The sequence below is a fragment of the Rattus norvegicus genome, chromosome 1, assembly GCF_021556685.1.
Source record: "Rattus norvegicus strain SHRSP/BbbUtx chromosome 1, alternate assembly SHRSP_T2T, whole genome shotgun sequence".
Classification (NCBI taxonomy): Eukaryota; Metazoa; Chordata; class Mammalia; order Rodentia; family Muridae; genus Rattus; species Rattus norvegicus.
Window position 1 is genome coordinate 64,416,256 of NC_141534.1, and position 24,308 is coordinate 64,440,563.

General features: G+C 42.4%; 1 long non-coding RNA gene across 2 annotated transcripts in view; it reads left to right on the plus strand.

Annotated features, from left to right (window-relative positions):
• LOC148007143 (uncharacterized) overlaps positions 1–23,450 on the plus strand; it is a 36,499-nt gene extending 13,049 nt beyond the window's left edge. The window contains exon 3 of one of the 2 annotated variants that reach the window (XR_015646221.1): positions 23,329–23,450. This is a non-coding gene — a long non-coding RNA (uncharacterized LOC148007143). Of the gene's footprint in view, positions 1–9,096; positions 10,939–23,328 lie in introns of those variants that run through there. The other variant, XR_015646220.1, reaches the window with a different exon arrangement.
• The last annotated feature ends 858 nt before the right edge of the window (positions 23,451–24,308 follow it).

Sequence of the window (24,308 nt, forward strand, 5' to 3'; positions counted from 1 at the left end):
ACTTTTGACAGCATAAGAATTTGTTCTATAGCTCTTGTGATAAATGCCGTGTGTGCTAGGACCAGTAACCTATGGAAGACTTCATGAGCTCATACCACTCTCCACCTCACTTTGTGGAAGCTGGTGTTTTTAGAGTGTGATAAACTTCAGGTGAATGGATTCATTAAGCTGCACCACGCTCTATAGTGTGCTACACAGCAATCATATTGAGTCCTTGCTGGGAAGAGAAGAAATCCAGAAGAGGGAGAAGGCTTGGGTTGGGGGAAGAATCATAAAATACTTAGAGGATATAAGAAGGTAAGAATTATGGGGAACTGGAAAACAGAGCCAGAGGAAGAATGAGCACAGAGCAAACTGGGAAGGACAAAGTACAAAGGCACGTGGGTTTTGCCATCTGCGTGTTCTCTGGACAATCTCCCTTGGCCTCATTTCTGGGAGAAAACTCTTCCTCCACCCCCTTGTAATGTTTCATCTTGAAGGAAAGCAGCAACACAACTTCATCAGTGAATTTCCCCATTGTAATTGGTTCATCCTTTAATGCCTCTGGGAAATCCCGAGCTGGGGAATGTCCTGCTCTCTGCTGAGAGACAGCCGGAAAGTAGGTTGTCCTCTGTTTTCTCGTTGCTACAGCTCTTCTAAGTGTGGATGATTGTTGAGTGAAGACACAGGACACTTCTGGTGTGTATGTATGCTTTGTTCACTGTGGCTGTTGTCGGGAGTGTCCTGAAAAGAAGAAGGGCATGCCCAATGACTCTTTGCTTCCTCTTTGACTAGCCTTATGATCATAGAGATACACTAGGCCATTGGAAGATGAGGAGAACAATGTGTCTATGTTGTGTTCACTTCTATTCCTATTTAGTCCTAGAGGGAAATCAGGAAGGGTAGAGAATGGGACCGTAACTGGACAAAGCTGCTGAGCCTGTGTTGTGAAGCAATTCCTGTGTATAACTTGCTGTTACATTAAGCAATAGGATGCCATGTTCTGGTTATACCTTTTTGATGCAATGAATCTATAATATTTTACCTAAAACCTCAATATATTACGTTTCTTCCTCTTTTGGAGTATCTGGTATGGGAGGGATCACTTCTTCATAAGGATTTGTGAACCTCTTCCAGTTTTCATTGACCAGGGGTACATCATCACCTCTGAGACTGTCAGCCCATAGTTTGGATTGACTTTTATTAAGAGGCTAAGCTGCCTCTTCTGACACCCCACAGTGAGCAGGGTACAAACCTGCTACAACCTGTCTTCTGAACTGTTGTATGACAACAGAGTCAAATACAACAGTGAAATATAAGCCTACTCCCAAGATCCATACGTTGTTGTTGTTTATTTTTTTACACCATCATAAAGTTGTCCTAGGAAGAGATCAGGTGCACCAATAGGGTAAGCACCATGCTGCCAGTTCAGCATTTGCCCAGGTTTGTCTTGAGTTGAAGACCAAAGTCGATGCTTTTGACTTTTCCGTTCTTCTCTAACAGAATATAATCTGGTTTCAGGTCACTGTGAACTTATACAGTGCCCATAGCCATAGATAAAGACTGCTAACATTTGCCTAAATATTTCCTTGGCTCCTTCCTCCTCTCGGTGGAAAGATTTTCAGATGTATTTGTAAAGCTCTAAAATTTCAACCAGTTTCACGATAAGTTATTAGAATTGTCTCAGACTCAATTGGAGAAGCAAGATGATGTTGGGTTGGATGAAAAACTTCATTATATTTGCCATGGTCATGTTTGGCTGGCACCATTGCTTCTTCTTTGCATGCACTTTGATAACCCCTGTAGCAGAACTTCCACTGTCCCGGCACCTGAACTATCCCAAGACCTCCACAGTCAAAGGACCAATATTGTGGTAGGGCGTCTGTGGTCAGGCAACTCCTCTGTCTCAGACCCTCCAAATTGCAAGACCTTTACGGGCACTGGAAGTCACTGTCCATAAACTTCCACTGTTGGAGTACCTCAACTATAACAAGGACCTCTACTATTGTACAACCCCCTTGTCATAGCACGTCTATTGTTACAAAGTAGTCCACTGTCAAAGGACCTCCAGGGTCTCAGCCTCTCCACTGTTACAGGATCTCTACTGTCTTAGGACCACTGCTGTTGGAGGACCTCCTGTCTCTCAGCAACTTCAGTTTGTTGGAGCTCTCCTATCAGAGGACATTTACATTTGCTGTACTTCCAGTGTCACAGCTGTTATAAGAACCTCCGTTCTCACAGGACCTCCAGTGCGTCAGTACCTCCACTGTCCAAGGACTTTTATATAGTAGGACCTCTACTGTCCTACAGAATGTCCACTGTCGCTAGATTTCCACTGTCACAACACCGCAACCATTACAAGAACTGCAATTTTGGCATGACCTCCAGTGTTCCAGCCCCTCCAGTGTCATAGGACCTCCACTATCACAGGACGTCCACTGTCTCACCAAGGCCAATTTAAAGGACCTCTACTATAACAGGGTATCCACTGTAGCTGGACTTACACTGTTGCAGTACCTCAACTGTTGCAGGACCAACAAGGTTGCAGGACATAGACCCTCTCGGCAGCTAGAATTTGCAGGACCTCTACTGGCACAAAAATTCCACAGTTGCTGGAGCTCCACTGTCACTGCAAATGCACTGTCTCATGATATTCACTGTTGCTGGACCAGTAGTGTGGCAGCACATCCATTTTTGCCAAGCCCCTCCACTGACGCAAGACTTCCACTTTTGTAGCACCTTCACTGTCCAAGCAAACCAACTCCTGCAGGATCTCCATTGTCTCAGGGCATTCACTAATGCCAGCTCTCCAATGTTGTAAGATATCCACTTTCACAACAGCTAGAATCTTGCAGGACCTCTACTGGCAAAGACAGTCCACTGCTGCTGGCTCTCTACGGTCAGTGCCAATGCACCGATTCATGACCTCCATTGTCACAGGACCTCCACTTTTGTAGGACCTTCACTGTCCAGGCAAACTGCAGGATCTCCAGTGTCTCAGGACATTTACTGGTGCAGAGCCTCCCTTTATTCCAGACTTCAACTATTCCAAGGTCATCTACACTGTCTTAGGACCTCCAATATTGCAGGACCTCAAATGTCCCAGGACCTCAGGTGACATAGCACCTCCATTGTCCCAACACCCTTACTGTCCCAGAACCTCAATTTTCCCACGACCTATTCAGTTGCATGACCTCCAAAGTTGGAAGAACTGCACGGTATGAGAGCCTCAACTGTTGTAGGACCTCCAATGTTGTAGGAACACAATATTCCTACACTGGACCTACACTGTCCATCACCTTCACTTTCCTAGCACCTCCACTCTCACAGAACCTACACTGTTGCAGGAACTCCATTGTCTGAGCACCTGCATGTCTCAGGACCTCGAATGATCCAGAACCTCTAATGGTGCAGGACCTCCACTGTCACCAGACTTCCACTGTCTCAGGACATCCACTCTATCACCAACTAGACCTTTGCAGAACTTCTACTGGAACAGGATCTCCATTGTGGCTGGTCTTACATTGTCTAAGGCCTCCACTATCACAGACTTTCAGATGAATTTGTAAAGCTGTAGAACTTCAAAGAGCTCCATGAGAAGGTAGACGTGTCTCAGACTCAATTCCTTGGTGAAGCAATATGAATTTGGGGTGGATTAATATCTTCATTATATTTGCCATGGTCTGGTCTGGGTGGCATCCTTGCTGCTTCTTTCCATGCATTTTGATAACCATTGTAGCAGTACTTCCACAGTCCCAGAACCTGCACTACCCTAAGAACTCCCTTGTCACAGGACATCCACTCTGGTAGTACCTCGGCTGTCAGGAAACTCCACAGACTCAGTACCTCCAAACTGCAAGATCTCTACTGGCACAGGAATTCTACTGTCCCTGAACATCCACTGTCACAGCACTTCAACTGTTTCAAGGACCTCTATTGTCGCAAGACCTCCTATATCACGGTTATAAGGACCTGCATTGTCAAATGACCTCCATTGTCTCAGCCCTTCCACTTTCTCAGGACCTCCAAGCTGCAGGAACTCTACTGGCACAGGTTATCCATTGACACTGCTTTTCCACTGTTGCAGGACCTCAACTGTTATAAGGACCTCCACTGTGGCAGGACCTTCAGTGTCTCATCAACTTCACGGTGAGCAACACCAATGTGCAAGACCTCTACTAGCACAGTATATGCACAGTATCTATACTTAGACTGTTGCAGTACCTTAACTGTTGCAGGACCTCCAATTTAGAACATGCACTCTTTTAGCAGCCAGACTTTTGCAGGACCTCTACTGGCACAATAATTCCTCTGTTGTTGGACCTCCACCGTCAGTTCAATGGCACTGACTCATGACATCCACTGTTGCAGGACCTCCAATGTTGAAGGATGTTCACTGTTGCAGGGCATTCCCTGTCAAAGGACCTCTGTTGATGCAGGATCTCCACTTTCACTGTTCTAGCAAACCAACTATTGCAGAACCTACAGTGTTGGAACAACTGCATTGTATCAGGACATTTACTGTTGCATGACCTGTAGTGTGGAAACACCCCCATTTTTACCAGATCTCAGCTGTCCCAGGCCCATCTCCACTGACTGAGGACCTCCAATAATGCAGGACATCCAATATTTCAGGACCTCAAATGTGCCAGGACCTCAACTGATGAAGGATCTCCAATATCGCAGCACCAAAACAGTCACAGGACCTCCATTGTCCCATCACCTTTACTGTCCCAGCACCTCCACTCTCACATGACCTACAATGGTGCATAAACTCCAATGTCCGAGCAACTGCACTGTCTCAGGACCTCGATTGTTCCAGAACCTCCCATAGTGCAGGACCTCCACTGTCACCAGATCTCCACTGTCTTAGAACATCCACTCTATCACCAACTCGACTTGTGTAGAACCTCTCCTGGCACAGCATCTCCATTGTGCCTGGTCTGACATTGTATCAAAACTTCAGCTATCACAGGAATTCCACTGTAGCAGGACCTCCTCTGTCTAAAGACAACCCCTATTGCAGGACCTTTACTGTGCAAGGAACTCCACTGTTGCAGGACATCCATTCTTGCAACACCTGCATTGTCTCAGGACCTCCACTGTACCAATCCCATCTCCAATGTCTCAGGACGCCCACTCTTTCAGGACCTCCACTGTTGCATGATCTTGAATGTAAAAGGACCTTCGCTATCTCAGTGCCTCCACTGTTGCACGAACTACAATGTCTCTCAGTGCCTCCACTGTTGAAGGACCTACAATGTCACGGGTGCTGCACTGTTTTATCAACACCACTATCACTTATTACAAGGCTTTGCTGGTTATTTTGAAGCTTAATGGAGAATGATGTTACTTTTGACAAAATAAGAATTTGTTCCAAATCGCTTGTGATTTATTGCCATATGTGCAAGGATCAGTTGCCCCTAGAAGATTGCATGAATCCATAGGCCTCTAGACCTCACGTTGTGGGAACCGTTTCCTTTTGGTGGTGATACCGTCCTGGTAAAGGCATGGGGTAACAGGACAACTCTGAAGTCTGGGGTACACATCAGTCATATTGAGTCCTTGTTCGGAAGAGGAGAAATCTAGAAGAGGGAGAAGAATTGGCGGAAGAATCATACAGTACTTAAAAAGTTAAGACAGAAACGATTTTGCAGAAATGGATACCAGAGACAGAGCTAAGCAACACAGAGCAAACTGGGTAGAACAAAGCACAAAGGTACCTGTCCTTGCCTGCCTGCCGCTTATTTTTTGGATGCTGTCTCCAGCCCTCATTTCTCAGGAGAGACACTGTCCTGCCCAGGAGAGTTTTCTTGCTTGATTGAGCACAGGAACACTTCTTCATTTGGATATTCCTAATTTCTTGGACCATCCCTTGAATCCTCTTAGCCAGCCACTGATGGGGACAGACTCGCCCTCTCCTCATGCACAGAGAGATAATAGGTTGTCTTCTGTGTTCTTATTGATGCTTCTGTTCGGCCTGAGGCTGCTTGTTGAATGAAGGAAGAAGACACTCTGGCATGTATGTTTTGTCCAGGTCATCTGTAGTGACCTGTGAAGAAAGCCAGTCCCAGTGGTTCTTCTGAAAGCTCTATGACTAGAATATAGACAAAGGCATAAATGAGGCCATGGGGTTGACAAGTCCAATGTGTCAATGGTGGGTTGGCTTCCACTCCTCTGCAGTCCAGTCCTAGAGGGACAGCAGCATAATCATTAAGGGTAGGGAATGGAGCCATTACTAGACTCACTGTCTGAGCCTGGGTATGAAGCCAGGCATCAGAATAGCCTGTCCTTCCAGTAAGCAGTTGGATGCCATGATCCGCTTAGACTTTCTTTGATGTAAAGAATCTTTATGTCTTGTGTTTTGAATGGAACATGTTGCACTACTTCCAAAATTCCAGGGTGTGGCCTGAGAGGTATCATTTCTTCATAGGGATTTGGGAAACGCTCCCAATCTTCTTTGAAGCAGGGGTGCATTATCATGTCTATGACTGATATTTCTGGGTTTGACTGTTATTAAATGCTAAGCAGGTCATCTAGCTCTCTTGACACCCCACAGTGGTCAAGATGCACACCTGCCACAACCTGTCTTTTCAGCTCTTATATGAAAACAGAGGTAAATTTTTCAGGTACCATAAAATGTAAGACTAACATTCATATGTGGTTCTTTGGACCATCATAAGTATAACCCAGGAAGAGTTCAGGAGCATCAAAAGTGTTAGCACCATAGTACAGGTTCAGCATTTGCTCTGGTTTGTCTTGGGTACTAAGGCCAGTGTCGATGATTTTGACTTTATTGTTCTTATCCACCATTTTATTTGTTTTGAAGTCCTGTATTTATTCTGTGCCCCTGACAGTAGATCCAGGCTGCTAATATCTGCATAAGTATTTCCCATGCCTTGTCTTTCACTATGTAGCCATACTTTCAGATACATTAATGAAGACATTGAACCTCACACAGCTCCATGACAAGGTATCTACTTGTTTTCGTCTCAATTATTGAAGATGATGTTGGAGTGGTTAACCACAATTGTCATCATTGCCGTGGTCATTATTGGATGGCATAAGTGCTTCTTCCTCTTAAGGACTTGGAGGCCACTGTAGCAGGACATCCACTGTCTTAGCACCTGCTTTTTCCCCACACCTCCACTGTGCTGACTGTCCAAGCCTATTTTGTGCTGTCTTGCCTGTGAAATTCCTGCCTTTGCAGAAGGAAGTAGGATGCCATGGTCTGCTTATAATTTTGTTCAGTTGAAGTGTCCTTAGTTTCCAGCACTTGGAATCCTATATATTCCATTGCTCTTATACTTACAGGGTCTGGCCTGAGGGGGATCAGTTGCTCATAGGGATTTGGGAACTGCGTCTAGCCTTAGTTGAACTAGGGTTGCATCATGACCACAGTGACTTTTGGCCTATATCTAGGGTTGACTGTCATTAGGAGGCTAAGTAGGTCCTTCTGACACCACACCAGAGGCACCACACACTCCTGCTACAACCTGTCTTCTCAACTCTAGAATGAAGAGAGAGTCAAATGGAAACTTTCTGACTGCCATGAAATATAAAACTCCACATAAGCGTCAAATTTAGTTCTTTGGAACGTCATAAAATTTGCCAAAGAAGAGTTCAGGAACACAAAAAGTATAAGTACTGCAGTGCTGGTTCATCATTTACCCTGATTGGAATGGGATACTAAGGCCAAAGTTGGTAATTTTGACTTTCCCATTGATGTACAACACAATATTCTTTGGCTTTAGGTGCCTGTGAAATATTGTGTGCCCATAGCAGTAGCTCATCACAGCTATTATTTACACAATATTTTGCTGGCCTTGCCTTGCTCTAGGTAGCCATACTTTTGGGTGTATTTGTAAAGCTGTTGCCCTTCAACCAGCTCCATGAATAGATGTATTGTTTTGGTCTAAATTACTTGAAGAATCGAGATGATGTTGTGGTGATCAACCATCATCATCACTTCCATGGTCATTGCTGGCTGGCATTATTTCTTCTCTAATACAAGGACTTTGTTGGACACTGTCACAGGAACACCAGTGTGGTAGAAACTCTGTTGTCAAATCAACTCCACATTCTCAGGGCCTCCAAATTGCAGGGCCTCTCCTGGCACAGGACATACACTTTCCCTGTACTTCTACTCTCACAGAGTCTCAACTTTTCAGGACCTGAACTATTGTAGGACCTTCACTGTTGCAGAAAATTGATTCTCTCAGCAACTAGTATGTTGCAGGACCTCAGCTCGCAGAGAAATTCCACTGCTGCAGGACCTGCAATGTCAATGTAAATCTAGAGTCTCAAGACCTCCACTGTTGCAGGAGCTCCAGTGTTGTAGGATGTCCAATTTTGCAGGGCCATCACTGTCAAAGGACCTCCTCTGTCACAGCCTAGACCTTCAGACTTAACTGTAAAACTAGTGGCATTCAAGTAGCACCATGACAAGGTATTATCTTGTCTCAGACTCAATTACTTGCGTAGTGAAATGAAGTTAGAGTGGTCAAAAATCATCATCGTTACAAGCACTTTGATGTGCACTGTAGCAGGACATCCACTGTTCCAGTGTGGCTTCTGTCCCAGTACCTCCACTATCACTGGACCTCCAGTGTCATAGGACCTTCTCACTAACAGCGGCTGCATTGTCAGGACCCTCAATTTTCAGGACATCTACTGTCACAGTGTGTGTACTGTTGCTGGACTTTCATTGTCACTGCACCTAAACTGTCACAAGGTCATCCAATGTCACAGAGCAGTGTCTCAGCACCTCTACTCTCCCAGGACCCCACAGTCACAGGACCTCCAATAACTCAGGAAATCCAAGTTCCATTACCTCAACTGGCACAGCATGTTCACCCACTGATGTTGGACTTTCACTGTGGTAGCACCTCAACTATCACATGAAGCCCACTATTGAACGACCTCCACTTTTCAGGACATCTATTTCCTCTGAAACTAGAATTGGCAGGACCTCCTCTGTCACAGTACGTCTACTGTCGAAGCACTTCCACTATCACAGGACCTCTAGTGCTGCAAGGCTTTCACTATTATAGCATTTCTATTGTCGCCACACCTCTACTGGCTCTCCTACACCTGTACTGTCCCATCACCTCCTAGGTCAAAGATCCTGACTCGTGCATCAATTGAAGTTTTTCAAGACCTCCACTGTAGCAGCATATCCACTGTCCCAGCTGCTACTCCACTGTCAAAGGACCTGAAATGTCTTAGGAACTCCACTGTTACAGGACCTCAACTGATGAAGCACCTCAACTGTCACAGTACCTCCACTCTTGCAGTACCTCCAAAAACTCAGCCACTCCACTGTCACAAGTCTTCCAATTTGAAGGAACTCGACTGTTGCAGCACCTCCACAGTTGTCGAAGCACCATTGATATGGCACTTCCCCTGTCCTGGGACCTCCATAGCTTCTACTCTATATTCTGAGGACCTCAACTGTTGAAGCACATCCACTGTCCCAGGACCTCCATTGACAATGGACCTCATTGTGTCAGGAACACCACTTTTGCTTGGTCTGTCCCTATAACCTCTGGACTGGCACTAGCTGAGGACAGACTTTCTCCCTACTGAGGCATACCAGGAGAGTAGATTGGCTTCTGTGTTCTTATTGCCATTGTTCTTCTCAGTGAGGCTGATTATTTAGTGTATTCAGGCGACACTGGAGGCATGGATGCATGTTTCTCCAGTGTGGGTGTCATCTGGAGTGGCCTGAAGAGAGAAGGGCAGCACCAGGGGCTCTTATGTCTAATCATGGACCAGTTTATGGCCGCAGGGAAACAGAAAGCCATTGGAGGATGATGAGACCAGTGTGCTTAGGGTGGGGTAGCTTCCACACTCCCTTGAGCCCAAAGGGAATGAATCATTATCATCAAGGGTAGGGAATAACTGAACTCAATGTGTGAGCCTCTGTTGTTCAGCCTTGCACCTGGAGAACTTGCCAGGACAGTAAGCAACATGATCCCATGGGTTGATTATACATTGTAATATCTTAGGCTCTGGACTCAATATGTTCCATGTCGTCCACAATTACAGGGTCTTGTGTGATGGAGCTCAGTCCTCATAGGGATTTGAGAAAGCCTTCCGGTCTTCCTTTAACCAGCGGTACATCATCACATCAGTGGCTGTCATCATATATTTCATGTTGAGTATCATTAAGAGGCTAAGCAGGTTATCCATCTCTTCTAACACCCAACAGGTGGCAGAATACAATTGCCACAAGTCTTTTCAAATCTAGTATGAATACAGAGTAAAGATCTTAACTTTTTAAGTACCATGTAAAACTAAGGTCCAAATGTCATTTTGTGGACTATCATAAAGTTTGCTGGGCAAGAGTTCAGGAATTCCAAATGACAAAGCACTACAGTGCCAGTTCAGCATTGCCCTGGTTCAACTTGTGTTCTAAGGCGAAAGAAAGTCTATGATTTTAACTTACCCATTTATGTCCAACATAATCTTATATGGTTTGAGTTCCCTGTGTACTATACCGTGCTCATGGCATTAGCTCACAGTTGCTCTAATTTGCCTAAATATTTGCCTGACTTTATCCTCCTCTACCTTACCCCCATTTTCTGGTGTTTTCATAAAACTGTTGTCCTTCAATGAGCTCTTACTTGGGGAAATAAGATGCTGTTCAGGTGGTCGACCATCATCATTGTCTCTGCCTTGGTCATGAGTGGCTGGCACCATTGCTTCTTTAGAAGCAGTTTGATGGTCATGGGGCTGCCAGGGAGCTGATGGTGTGGTATTGGGACCTTGGCGTTGCTCCTGTGTCCCATGGTCCTTAAGTCTTTGTATTGACAGTGGAAGTATACCTCCTCAGAGATTCTGCTCAGGTCTAGGGTGTTGTAACTCCTCCTTACTATGTGTAAGCATTGTAGTTAAAAACTACAAATATTCCCTAGAAATAACTTAATAAGAATAGAATAAAAATGATGAAAAAGATGTAGTGAAATTACTATATGTGTTAACTCAAAATGAGCAAAATGTCTTGTGGATTGCTCTTTGTATTTTTGCTTTCCCAACAGGGTGGACCTGTAGTGCAATAGATCACATATTCAGATGATGTCAGGTGAAATAGTAATTAGCCAAATAAAGGTTACTTCCTCTGATTGGACAATGGAAGGAAAAGGTAGAGCAGAATGCATTGGAAAAGGGAGAGAAAGAAAAATAGAGATGGAGGATGTGGGCAAGAAGTAGATGGAGGAGGAAGAGGTTGAAAATGGAGCAGACCCCTGTGGCCTGGAGGAGCCACAAGTAGCTAGAGATTTCATAAATGGGCAATAGAGTGCTGTAGAGGTGTATTTGTCCAATCTAATCGCACACTTTGTCGTTATATTATTGAGTTTTCTGTTCCTTGCATGGGCGTTTTTGGTTTGGAGATTTACCCATGTAAATCTGGTTAGTATAAACCTCTGGTATTTTCATTTCAAATGACTAAGGCAAGTCCTGTGAGAGGAACTTTACCCAGCCTTCTGCAGGCCAGCCAGAGGGTGTGGGTGGGATGAGAAATGCAACAGCACTCCAGGCACTTCAGTTAAAATTTGTTTGGTTAAAGTAGCAAACTAACAGCAGGAACCAAGACAAGATGGCTGCATAGAACTAGCCATGTAGGGTGAACCTAACCACTGATACCAGAGCATAGAATGAATTAGCATGGGTTTAATTTAAAACTACATGCAATAGATGACGTCGAGTGTGGTAGTCAACAATTCACTAGGGAGTTAGGATTCTTGTCCTAGGGATGAGAGAATTAGATTCCTGAATGAGCAGAGATGAGTCAAGGGACTCCAGCACATGGGAATCTTAAACACAGGGATAGACAGACCCATATCAGGCTCTGAGTTCTCCTCCTGTAAAAAGAATCAGTATAGTGAATGGCTCCAGGCAGAGAGGGAAAGTAAAGGGTGCCTGCTTTTAATAAAGTTTGGTTTAGTTGTTGCTAATTTGGTTTAATTGGATAGAAGAGGACACAATTTTGGCCTCAGTCACCTGGGGAATTCCTCCTGAGGTTCAGAGCTAACTCAGGGAAAATGGGCCCAGATTATCTGGGAGCTCCTGCTGTGCAGGGAGAAGCTGAGCTAACAGAAAAACTACAACCTGCAAAGCAGACAACAGAGATTGGATGAGGATAAAATCCTCTAGGAAAGTCTCAGTGTCTCACAGGATGCTCCTGTTCTCTCAAAAGTGGGTTCAATATCCTGGCCTGGCAGATTAGAAAAGGCCGGAAAGTAAGGTTTCTACTGTGCTTGTTTGGTTTAGTTACTTTGTTGAGAAGTTAATTTTCAAAATGTGTGTGATTTTGAATTTTCTGGTTATTGTACTATTTTTCTGGGAAAGATGTCAAGCTAAAAATCTTTCTGGTTACTGGCTAAAGGACATGCTAGTTTGGGAGAAAGACCTTATGTTTCTGCTTATAGGAAAAGTAATTAGGCCCTGGACTCCTTCCAGAGTTCTCTGGATCAGAAAGGGCAGAGGGAGCCACCCTGAAGAACTAGAAAATTCTAGAGAACCAAACAAGAAAGGTAAAGATTCCTTATGCCATCCTTCACAAGGCATGAGCAAAGACTTATGATTGGTTATTATTAAATTTGGCTCATAAAAAGACTATCTTTTCACATGCTCAAACAAAGAGCAATTTCATCTTGAGTAGTCAAGGTATTTTATGTTAAACTGGTTCACAATCGGCTTAGCAATCGAGCCTTAGGATGCAGAGTAACAAGTGCATAGAAGTAGACATGGAGGCTGCGTGAAACTCTGATGCCTGTGTTTAGCCAGACTTAGTGCTGGGTTATTTTAAAATTGCATGTAGCATAATGTGCTTGAAATGAACTAAAATCAAAGTTAGAAAAATAGAATATATATCATGGAAAGATATCAGGGAAAAGGCTAAAAACAAAAATCCCAAGTAAAATCCAAACAAATAACCAACTTTATAATCTGTTCAGCAGAGTCATGAAGCTCTCTAGAAGGAGACAAGAGAGGATGCAGCTGTTGGGCTATCTCAGGCAAACTCTGCACCAGAGCACCTGTTCAAAGAGATTGGGGCATCATTCCTGTATCATGGATGTTTACTGGGAGAATTGAATGAATTAACAGCTGAGTTGTGGAATTCTATAGATCTATAAAATAATCCGCAGTGGATAATACAAAGTTATGAAATATCTTCCAGCTTCTTAATCAGAACTATAAATTTTCAATGTAGCCCATGGATGCTGAGGGTAACTGTGATTTCAAGGTCATTTCCAATCATCTATGTTAAGTTTTTTGACTCAAGGAAAGTGGCATTGCCATAGATGAAATCAGTTAAAGGCATATTTATTTCTGCTTTGCCAAGTAACTGGACAAAAGTCAGTTCAAAAAGTTGCCATTATTGAGTGTACTTTTTTCCTCTCAGTTACTTCATGTATTTTCTCACTTATTTAAATTTCCATACATCTATACAGTAAAATATGGTCTTATCAACCCTAACTTCTCTCCTCCAAATTCTAAAAGATTCCTCTCAGAATCCCCCTTTTGACTCTATAGCCCTGGTTAGTCTGGGACTGGCTGTGTAAATCAGATTAGTCTAGAACTCACAGAGGTCCACCTGAATCAGATCCTGGGTTAAAAGTCAGCACCACTAAACCACCCCTCTGTGTGTGTGTGTGTGTGTGCGTGTGTGTGTGTGTGTGTGTGTGTGTGTGTACAGAAATACACATAAACACATTTTTTGTATCTTATTAAGCCCTGTTAGACCTGGTCAGGCTTGCATACTGTGTGTACAGCTGTTCACTGGGAGTCGTACCAATGGCCTTCCCCCAAGGAAGAATGAATTTCTATCAGCTGCTGTTAACTGCAGCTCCTCATTTGATGCAAGGGCTTATAATTTCTTCTCCCACCCATGCATGATGTGCAGACAAATGCCACATCTGTCACTTTACTCGGTTAACATGTACTAATAAAATGTGGTGTTTTCAAATTTATATGTATATATATATATATGTATATATATATGTATGTCTATATATTGTGCCTGTATAATGACACATCGTATATACTCGTAGTGGCTATTCCTGGTTGTGAACTTGACTATAAGTGGAATGAACTACAACCCAGAATTGTAAAGCTCACCTTTGATCCTGATGTTGAGGCTGGGAGATACAAGTTTCTGAACTACATCTTGGCATGGAGATCATGAGGCAAAGTGGCTAGGAATCTCAGGAGTTTCAGGCAAGGAGGTCTCTGAGTTCAAGGTCACCTGGGACAAAGCAAGTCCCAGATCCAGCTGTGGTGGTACGCACCTTTAACCTGGGACGCACCTTCTGCTGGGGATTTACATGAGGACATTGGAAGAAGGAAGAGTCTCTCTTTTTCACCTGCCTGTCTGCCTGCCTTGTGGGACTGAGCCACTGCTAGATCCTTGGACTCCCATTCATACCTGCTGCTGATCATGGTTGGGGAGTTGGACTACAGACTGCAAGTCATCAACAAATTGTCTCTCTGTACAGAGATTACCCATAAGTTCTGTGACTCTAAAGAACCCTATATAAGACAATTCTCTTTTATAATATATAATTTCTATTTATATATTAATGTACAATGTAATTTATTATTTTATTCATAATTTTATTACATACATCCATATATTTATATGTAAATAAAACACAGGTTGTATGCCTATGAAACAGTAACACACTGCATACTTGATGACTGCTGCCTTGTCCCTACTCCCTACTGCAGGGGAGAAAATGGACCAGTCTCACCAATGAAAAAGGTAAACTAAAATGTTAACTACTGGGTGGAAATACAGATGGTGTGCATATAAAATAACATCTTCTTGATTCCTTCTTTAGAAATTTTTCTTCATTTCTTGAAGTCACTTTTTATGATACATTATTATATGATATACTATCTCACAGTTATTAAGGTAAGTTATTTTTATTGTTAGTACAACAGTATACACATAATGTTTGCTAATTCCAGTAATGTCCGGGTAAGGCTTCATGCACATGACTGCATTGTATAATATTTCCCTATGTGATCCAAAAACTCTTTTGTTGTTATATTATGATCTCTAAGCAGAATATTGATGATCCTGAAATTATATACCATACCTAAGATTTTTCTCAAACATTTCATTAGCTTTCCATAGAATGCTATTGTAAGTGCATTTGACTGTTCAGTTCCAGGGTATGAATTCCAGTAGAGTACTTTCTGGATAATATTTCCTTACAAAATGCTGTTAACTGCTTCCTCCAAGAAGTTAATTTCTTGTTTTAAAATTTATAAATTATGTGTAAATGGAAGATAGAGAAGGCAGATGCTGGATTATTTAGTACCAAGCTGGTTTTCTGTCCTGATGTGGGTAAGGGCTGGTCACTTGTTATGTTTCTCATTCCTTTAGATTTGTAGCTGTTTTAGACTTTATAAATAATCATTTTGAGTATTCCAAGTCCATAGGCATTTTCTGACCCAATTGTCCATTTTACAGGAGTATTTTTCTTAGAAGTTTGGAACCATAAAATAGAAATTTTCCTAACTAGTCAAGATTCCAGGGTATATGTGGGTAGGATTTTGCTCATTTCCTGCTGTGTGATTTCATTGTGCTGTTCTGACCTTGTTTTTGCATAGGGTGCTGGCCGGTATAAACTGGAAATGTATGTTAAGTCGTTGTCCAAGGCAGTGTTGCAGATGTGGCCAGTATTTGTTTTAAAGGAATCAGTGAAGGGCATTCTGCACTCGAGCTTTGTGAAAAAGTGTGCAGATGCTCATGGCTGTGGATGCTGTGTAGTGTGAAGAACACTGCAGTTCATTGAATATGGTGTGAGGAATGCTGCTGTGCACTGACTGTGTGGTGTGAGGAATGCTGCTGTGCACTGACTGTGTGGTGTGAGGAATGCTGCTGTGTACTGACTGTGTGGTGTGAGGGATGCTGCTGTGCACTGACTGTGTGGTGTGAGGAATGCTGCTGTGCACTGACTGTGTGGTGTGAGGGATGCTGCTGTGCACTGACTGTGTGGTGTGAGGAATGCTGCTGTGTACTGACTGTGTGGTGTGAGGGATGCTGCTGTGCACTGACTGTGTGGTGTGAGGAATGCTGCTGTGCATTGATGCTGCCTTTTTTCCCCACTGTTTTTTTTTATTAACTTGAGTATTTCTTATTTACATTTCGAGTGTTATTCCCTTTCCCGGTTTCCGGGCAAACATCCCCCTCCCTCCTCCCCTTCTTTATTGGCGTTCCCCTCCGCATCCTCCCCACATTGCCACCCTCCCCCCAACAATCTAGTTCACTGGGGGTTCAGTCTTAGCAGGACACAGGGCTTCCCCTTCCACTGGTGCTCTTACTAGTTTATTCATTGCTACCTATGAGGTCAGAGTCCAGGGTCAGTCCATGTATAGTATTTAGGTAGTGGCTTAGTCCCTGGAAGCTCTAGTTGCTTGGCATTGTTGTTCATATGGGGTCTCGAGCCACTTCAAGCTCTTCCAATTCTTTCTCTGATTCCTTCAACGGGGGTCCTATTCTCAGTTCAGTGGTTTGCTGCTGGCATTCGCCTCTGTGTTTGCTGTATTCTGGCTGTGTCTCTCAGGAGCGATCTACATCTGGCTGTCAGCCTGCACTTATTTGCTTCATCCATCTTGTCTAATTGGATGGCTGTATATGTATGGGCCACATGTGGGGCAGGCTCTGAATGGGTGTTCCTTCTGTGTCTGTTTAATCTTTGTCTCTCTATTCCCTGTCAAGTGTATTCTTGTTCCCCTTTTAAAGAAGGAGTGAAGCATTCACATTTTGATCATCTGTCTTGAGTTTCATTTGTTCTAGGCATCTAGGGTAATTCAAGCATTTGGGCTAATAGCCACTTCTCAGTGAGTGCATACCATGTGTGTTTTTCTGTGATTGGGTTACCTCACTCAGGATGATATTTTCCAGTTCCAACCATTTGCCTACGAATTTCATAAAGTCATTGTTTTTGATAGCTGAGTGATATTCCATTGTGTAGATGTACCACATTTTCTGTATCCATTCCTCTGTTGAAGGGCATCTGGGTTCTTTCCAGCTTCTGGCTATTATAAATAAAGGCTGCGATGAACATAGTGGAGCACGTGTCTTTTTTATATGTTGGGGCATTTTTGGGGTATATGCCCAAGAGAGGTATAGCTGGATCCTCAGGCAGTTCAATGTCCAATTTTCTGAGGAACCTCCAGACTGATTTCCAGAATGATTGTACCAGTGTGCAATCCCACCAACAATGGAGGAGTGTTCCTCTTTCTCCACATCCTCGCCAGCATCTGCTGTCACCTGAGATTTTGATCTTAGCCATTCTCACTGGTGTGAGGTGAAATCTCAGGGTTGTTTTGATTTGCATTTCCCTTATGACTAAAATGTTGAACATTTCTTTAGGTGTTTCTCAGCCATTCGGCATTCCTCAACTGTGAATTCTTTGTTTAGCTCTGAACCCCATTTTTAATAGGGTTATTTGTCTCCCTGCGGTCTAATTTCTTGAGTTCTTTGTATATTTTGGATATAAGGCCTCTATCTGTTGTAGGATTGGTAAAGATCTTTTCCCAATCTGTTGGTTGCCGTTTTGTCCTAACCACAGTGTCCTTTGCCTTACAGAAGCTTTGCAGTTTTATGAGATCCCATTTGTCTATTCTTGATCTTAGAGCATAAGCCATTGGTGTTTTGTTCAGGAAATTTTTTCCAGTGCCCATGTGTTCCAGATGCTTCCCTAGTTTTTCTTCTATTAGTTTGAGTGTATCTGGTTTGATATGGAGGTCCTTGATCCACTTGGACTTAAGCTTTGTACAGGGTGATAAGCATGGATCGATCTGCATTCTTCTACATGTTGACCTCCAGTTGAACCAGCACCATTTGCTGGAAATGCTATCTTTTTTCCATTTGATGGTTTTGGCTCCCTTGTCAAAAATCAAGTGCCCATAGGTGTGTGGGTTTTTTTCTGGGTCTTCAAATCTGTTCCATTGGTGTATCTGTCTGTCTCTGTACCAATACCATGCAGTTTTTATCACTATTGCTCTGTAATACTGCTTGAGTTCAGGGATAGTGATTCCCCCTGAAGTCCTTTCATTGTTGAGGATAGTTTTAGCTATCCTGGGTTTTTTGTTATTCCAGATGAATTTGAAAATTGTTCTGTCTAACTTTTTGAAGAATTGTATTGGTATTTTGATGGGGATTGCATTGCATCTGTAGATCGCTTTTGGTAAAATGGCAATTTTTACTATATTAGTCCTGCCAATCCGTGAGCATGGGAGATCTTTCCATCTTCTGTGGTCTTCTTCAATTTCTTTCTTCAGAGTCTTGAAGTTCTTATTGTACAAATCTTTTACTTGCTTGGTTAAAGTCACACCGAGATACTTTGGTATTTGGGTCTATTAAGAAGGGTGGTATTTCCCTAATTTCTTTCTCAGCTTGTTTCTCTTTTGTGTAGAGGAAGGCTACTGATTTGAGTTAATTTTATACCCAGCCGCTTTGCTGAAGTTGTTTATCAGCTTTAGTAGTTCTCTGGTGGAACTTTTGGTATCACTTAAATATACTATCATATCATCTGCAAATACTGATATTTTGACTTCTTCTTTTCTGACATGTATCCCCTTGACCTACTTTTGTTGTCTGATTGCTCTGGCTAGAATTTCAAGAACTATATTGAATAAATAGGGAGAGAGTGGGCAGCCTTGTCTAGTCCCTGATTTTAGTGGGGTTGCTTCAAGTTTCTCTCCATTTAGTTTAATGTTAGCAACTGGTTTGCTGTATATGGCTTTTACTATGTTTAGGTATGGGCCTTGAATTCCTATTCTTTCCAGGACTTTTATCATGAAGGGGTGTTGAATTTTGTCAAATGCTTTCTCAGCATCTAATGAAATGATCATGTGGTTTTGTTCTTTCAGTTTGTTTATATAATGGATCACGTTGATGGTTTTCCGTATATTAAACCATCCCTGCATGCCTGGGATGAAGCCTACTTGATCATGGTGGATGATTGTTTTGATGTGCTCTTGGATTCGGTTTGCCAGAATTTTATTGAGTATTATTGCGTCGATATTCATAATGGAAATTGGTCTGAAATTCTCTTTCTTTGTTGTGTCTTTGTGTGGTTTAGGTATAAGAGTAATTGTGGCTTCATAGAAGGAATTCGGTAGTGATCCATCTGTTTCAATTTTGTGGAATAGTTTGGATAATATTGGTATGAGGTCTTCTATGAAGGTCTGATAGATTTCTGCACTAAACCCGTCTGGACCTGGGCTCTTTTTGGTTGGGAGACCTTTAATGACTGCTTCTATTTCCTTAGGCGTTATGGGGTTGTTTAACTGGTTTATCTGTTCCTGATTTAATTTCGGTACCTGGTATCTGTCTAGGAAATTGTTCATTTCCTGCAGATTTTCAAGTTTTGTTGAATATAGGCTTTTATAATAAGATCTGATGATTTTTATAATTTCCTCTATATCTCTAGTTATGTCTCCCTTTTCATTTCTGATTTTGTTAATTTGGACACACTCTCTGTGTCTTCTCGTTAGTCTGGCTAAGGGTTTATCTATCTTGCTGATTTTCTCAAAGAACCAACTTTTGGTTCTGTTGATTCTTTCTATGGTTGATTTCAGCTCTGAGCTTGATTATTTCCTCCCTTCTACTCCTCCTGGGTGTATTTGCATCTTTTTGTGCTAGAGCTTTTAGGTGTGCTGTCAAGCTGCTGACATATGCTCTTTCCTGTTTCTTTCTGCAGGCACTCAGCGCTATGAGTTTTCCTCTATAGCACAGCTTTCATTGTGTCCCATACGTTTGGGTATGTTGTACCTTCATTTTCATTAAATTCTAAAAAGTCTTTAATTTCTGTCTTTATTTCTTCCTTGACCAGGTTATCATTGAGTAAAGCATTGTTCAATTTCCACGTATATGTGGGCATTCTTCCTTTATTGTTATTGAAGACCAGTTTTAGGCCGTGGTGGTCCGATAGCACGCATGGAATTATTTCTATCTTTCTGTACCTGTTGACGTCCGTTTTTTGACCAATTATATGGTCAGTTTTGGAGGAAGTGCCATGAGGAGCTGAGAAGAAAGTATATCCTTTTGCTTTAGGATAGAATGTTCTATAAATATCTGTTAAGTCCATTTGGCTCATGACTTCTCTTAGTCTGTCTACGTCTCTGTTTAATTTCTGTTTCCATGATCTGTCCATTGATGAGAGTGGGGGTGTTGAAATCTCCTATTATTGTGTGAGGTGCAATGTGTGTTTTGAGCTTTAGTAAGGTTTCTTTTACGTATGTAGGTGCCCTTGTATTTGGGGCCCAGATATTTAGGATTGAGAGTTCATCCTGGTGAATTTTTCCTTTGATGAATATGAAGTGTCCTTTTTTATCTTTTTTGAAGACTTTTAGTTGAAAATTGATTGTATGTGATATTAGAATGGCTACGCCAGCTTGCTTCTTCTGACCATTTGCTTGGAAAGTTGTTTTCCAGCCTTTCACTCTGAGGTAGTGTCTGTCTTTGTCTCTGAGGTGTGTTTCCTGTAGGCAGCAGAATGCAGGGTCCTCGTTGCGTATCCAGGTTGTTAATCTATGCCTTTTTATTGGGGAGTTGAGGCCACTGATGTTGAGAGATATTAATGAATAGTGATTATTGCTTCCTGTTATATTTATATTTGGATATGAGGTTATGTTTTTGTGCTTTTCTTCTCTTTGTTTTGTTGCCAAGACGATTAGTTTCTTGCTTCTTCTAGGGTATAGCTTGCCTCCTTATGTTGGGCTTTACCATTTATTATCCTTTGTAGTGCTGGATTTGTAGAAAGATATTGTGTAAATTTGTTTTTGTCCTGGAATATCTTGGTTTCTCCATCTATGTTAAGTGGGAGTTTTGCAGGATACAGTAACCTGGGTTGACATTTGTGTTCTCTTAGGGTCTGTATGACATCTGTCCAGGATCTTCTGGCTTTCATAGTTTCTGGTGAAAAGTCTGGTGTGATTCTGATAGGTCTGCCTTTATATGTTACTTGACCTTTTTCCCTTACTGCTTTTACTATTCTTTCTTTATTTTGTGTGTTTGGTGTTTTGACTATTATGTGACGGGAGGTGTTTCTTTTCTGGTCCAATCCATTTGGAGTTCTGTAGGCTTCTTGTATGCCTATGGGTATCTGTTTAGGTTAGGGAAGTTTTCTTATATGATTTTGTTGAAGATATTTACTGGTCCTTTGTGCTGGGAGTCTTCACTCTCTTCTATACCTATTGTCCTTAGGTTTGATCTTCTCATTGAGTCCTGGACCAATGTTTTGGACCAGTAGCTTTTTCCGCTTTACATTATCTTTGACAGTTGAGTCAATGATTTCTATGGAATCTTCTGCTCCTGAGATTCTCTCTTCCATCTCTTGTATTCTGTTGGTGAAGCTCGTATCTACAGCTCCTTGTCTCTTCTTTTGGTTTTCTATATCCAGGGTTGTTTCCATGTGTTGTTTCTTGATTGCTTCTATTTCCATTTTTAATTCCTTCAACTGTTTGATTGTGTTTTCCTGGAATTCTTTCAGGGATTTTTGTGACTCCTCTCTATGGGCTTCCACTTGTTTATTTATATTTTCCTGGAATTCTTTCAGGGATTTTTGCGATTCCTCTCTGTAGGCTTCTACTTGTTTATTAATGTTTTCCTGTGTTTCTCTAAGGGAGTTCTTCACGTCTTTCTTGAAGTCCTCCAGCATCATGATCAAATATGATTTTGAAACTAGATCTTGTTTTTCTGGTGTGTTTGGATATTCCATGTTTGTTTTGATGGGAGAATTGGGCTCCGATGGTGCCATGTAGTCTTGGTTTCTGTTGCTTGGGTTCCTGTGCTTGCCTTCGCCATCAGTTTGTCTCTAGTGTTACTTTGTTCTGCTATTTCTGACAGTGGCTAGACTGTCCTATAAGCCTGTGTGTCAGGAGTGCTGTAGACCTGTTTTCCTGTTTTCTTTCAGCCAGTTATGGGGACAGAGTGTTCTGCCTTCGGGCGTGTAGTTTTTCCTATCTATAGGTCTTCAGCTGTTCCTGTGGGCCTGTGTCTGGAGTTCACCAGGCAGGTCACTTGCAGCAGAAAAGTTGGTCTTACCTGTGGTCCTGGGGCTCAAGTTTGCTCGTGGGGTGTTGCTTATGAGCTCTCTGCGGCGGCAGCAACCAGGAAGATCTGCGCTGCCCTTTCCGGGAGCTTCCGTGCACCAGGGTTCCAGATGGAGTTTGGTGTTTTCCTCTGGCGTCAGAGATATGTGCAGAGTGCAGTCTCTTCTGGTTTCCCAGGCATGTCTGCCTCTCTGAAGGTTTAGCTCTCCCTCCCACGGGATTTGGGTGCAGAGAACTGTTTATCCGGTCTGTCCATTCAGGTTCTGGTGGTGTCTCAGACGCAGCGGTCCTGCTGAAACTGGGCCCTCCTCTGCGGGAACCCAGAGGCCTTAAACAGTTTCCTATTGGGCCAGGGATGTGGGCAGGGGTGAGCAGTGTTGGTGGTCTCTTCTGCTCTGCAGCCTCAGGAGTGCCCACCTGACCAGGCAGTGAGATCCCTCTCCCACGGGGTTTGGGAGCAGAGAGCTGCTGCGTTTCGGGATCTGCGGGTTTGGGACTCTCGGTAAACCCCGGAAGTGCCTGGTCCTAGAGGATTTTTGCCTCTCTGTGTCCTGAGTTCACCAGGCAGGTCTCTTGCAGCAGAAAAGTTGGTCTTACCTGTGGTCCGGAGGCTCAAGTTTGCTCGTGGGGTGCTGCCTATGAGCTCTCCGCAGCGGCAGCAACCAGTGACACTGCCTTTTTTCTTTTCTCCCTACACCCTTATGGTGGCTCAGGTTGGAAAACTAGGTGCCCATGACCAACTCCTCATTGTGGATGAATTTAGTCTGGTTGGACTTTCTCAGGAAAGGTATGACTAATTGGTCACTTAAACGCGTCAACTAATTGGTTAGTTTTAGTGTACTGAAGTGATAGTTTGCATTTAATTTTGAAATTTGAATTCAAAAAGAAGTGATGTAAAAGCTCTTTGTGAAGGTAAAAGCTCACCTTCACTATAACCCTATTTCTTAGAGTACATGAATCTCATTTTGGGTTCACTCATAAGAATGTATATTAGTATAGAACATTTTATTAAATAATTATATAAATATGTACACATATACTTAGAGCTTGTAAAATCTTTAAATATCTTAATGTTAATGTTATAGAATAGAATATATTTACCTGTTTTATAATTAATTATCATAAGTGATGTGGACAGGACATAATCTTCTGAAAGTCTGGTTCATTTCCCCAAACAGCAACCAGGCTGAGGAACCTAAGCACAAGTATTCTGAACATAGACTCTACTGTGACAGTGACCGCTGTTTCTTTATATTTTCTTCCTAGGGCAGCAGAACTCATGACTACAACCAGTTCCATGGTTACACTGGAAGTTGCAAATCAAGGCATCCTCTCTCACTGCCTGTCCACCTGTCTTACCCAGCCATTGTCCTCCATGGTGCAGAGAGGTAAGAGCTAGTGACTCAAGCCAGGTTAGCCAACATATAGTAATCCTGTATTGAGATATGGCTCCTCCTAAAAGTTATCAAAATCTGGGGCTGGAAAGATGGTTCAGTATTTTACAACACCAGTGTTAGCTCACAACTGCCTAAAACTCTAATTTCGGGGGATTTGAAACCTTCTTCTAAGTTCTTTGGACACCAGTCAAGCATTCATGTGCACACATGCTGGGCAAACACTCATACACATAAATTATTTTTATAAAGTGAGACCCTAAAAGTCCCATGTAGTAGCTCCTACCACAGCTCTTGCTCAGCTTTTCAAGGAAGAAGTTAGTTGAGACTGAGTTCATGATGCTGAGAAATACTTCTGGATCATGATACAGATCAGATCTGATGGTACGGTTTACTAGATATATTCACAGTCTGTTAGGTGCAGTATTGTGAATCCACTTCTGACCCTGACTCAGCTTTTATTTTTACTTTTTATTTTTTCAGTATTATTTTTATTACGCTACTCAAGTAAATTAATACTAAATTAATGAATCTGGGAAAATGAGAATTAGTTTAAATGAGTAAATAAGAAAATGTGAAATGTTTTTTATTGAAAGCATAGTGTCAAAATTATAGTTTTTAGCACGGCATTTAAAATACATGCTTTTTAGAAAACCATTTATTTATTTCCTTTACAATCCTGTCTTCCCAGTAACCCACTGTACAAATCTTCCCTCCATCACACTTTTCCTGAAATGGCAAAGCTTGTTTCGGGGTGTCAACCCCCATGAATGCTTTTTAAAAGATTGTAAAACAGATACCTGAGGAAAAAGTATGCCTTTTATGCAGTTTTAAGCATCTGATTGTTTACTT